This window comes from Phytophthora infestans, genomic scaffold (genome assembly GCF_000142945.1).
Source record: "Phytophthora infestans T30-4 supercont1.384 genomic scaffold, whole genome shotgun sequence".
NCBI lineage: Eukaryota > Oomycota > Peronosporomycetes > Peronosporales > Peronosporaceae > Phytophthora > Phytophthora infestans.
This window is the reverse complement of record NW_003303375.1, coordinates 28,397-29,894: the sequence shown is the minus strand read 5'-3', so window position 1 is coordinate 29,894 and position 1,498 is coordinate 28,397. Positions and strand designations below refer to the sequence as shown.

The following is a 1,498-nucleotide window of genomic DNA, read 5'->3' as shown; positions in this document are numbered from 1 at the left end:
TTAGCATTCCAATCAGCGTACCATTGAAGCGTTCGACCAGACCCTGAGTCTGAAGGTGATAAGCAGCACCAAATAACTTCTTGATTCCGAGTGTTTCGTAGAAGGACCGAGCTAAACTCGATATGAAGTTGGAGCCTTGGTCGCTCAACAGTTTCTCGGGGACTCCGTGGCGCGAGATCACTTCATTCACCATTATTGCCACAAACGTCACAGTGGCTAAGCGAGCCACGGGGAACGCTTCGACCCATCGAGTAAAGTAGTCGGCGAAGACGAGTATGAATTTGTTGCCTCGAGGGGTAGCTACGGCAGCGGGGCTGCCGTAGCTTTAGCGTCAGAGGAAGACGTTCGACTCAAAGAGTCACTAATACTAAGTTCCTTATCCAAAGGACACTTACAGCCCAAGACCAGGGCTCAAAGCTAATACCTTAACTTTTATGCTTCAAAACCAGAAGTGTTTTATTTACTATTATTGCGGCTAAGCCGCCTAGGGGTAAATGAATCGGTTTAACTATCTAGCATAGTTAACCCTAATCAAATGCATAACGTGTGGCTTTCGGCCAACGTACTGAGAGACCTTTTTGTCACTCCAACTTATGTACTGAGAGTTTGTTAACTCTCCGGGTACTTCGTACCCCTGTGTGTTCCACACCATGTAAGCCCGTTACACTCTCCCCCACTAAGATGAGAACATTCCGCTCTCGAAACTTTCATCAGCGAGGTCACGTCTTGTTAAGACGGCGGAGGTTACTACACCCTCACACCAGCGTTGTACAGCTCCGTGAGCTCACAAACGGCCTACGCATCGTTGATGCCCAACTTCTCGTCGTCGGCCCACAGTCCAATGTTCCAAGCGCAGTGCGCATCTTGCTCTCAAAGCGGTCTCAGACCTACGCTCGCGCTCCGCGCCTACTCCAAGAGTTGCAAACCGCTTAGAGCAATGCTCTTGACTCATTCGAGTTGTCGACAACAGCTCAGCGGTTGAACACTCGCTTTACAAGCGATAGGTCGGTGGTTCGAACCCACCAGGGCACAGCCCTCTCATTCCATGAACGATTGTTCACGCTTGGACAAGCTTAAGGGCAACACCCTTTTAGCTCAGTGGTCGAGCGTTGGCTTTGGAAGCCATAGGTCGGTGGTTCGAGCCCACCAGGGCACAGCCCTCTCGTTCCATGAACTGTTGTCCTTGAATGGACAAGCTTAAGGGCAACGCCCTTTCAGCTCAGTGGTCGAGCGTTGGCTTTAAAAGCCAGAGGTCGGTGGTTCAAACTCACCCGGGCGCAGCCCTCTCATACCATGAGTAGTCCGGTCTCCGACTGACGTACGGGCATCGCCCTTATAGCTCAATGGTAGAGCTCCGGCCTGTCAAGCCACGGGCCAATGGTTAGATCCCCGTCCGGGACACCACTTTCGCTGTTACAGCGCATCCACATTTGGATCATGCTCATTGAGCAAGTTGTTTCAGAACAACTATGCGTCTATCGAGACGCTTGTGCCTGAA

The 1,498-nt window shown here is 51.3% G+C and overlaps 1 non-coding gene across 1 annotated transcript; it reads left to right on the top strand.

Annotated features, from left to right (window-relative positions):
• The first annotated feature begins 1,208 nt into the window (after window positions 1-1,208).
• Window positions 1,209-1,280, top strand: PITG_31575. The gene has a single exon. It is a non-coding gene; the product is annotated as a tRNA-Leu (tRNA).
• Window positions 1,281-1,498: the final 218 nt, after the last annotated feature.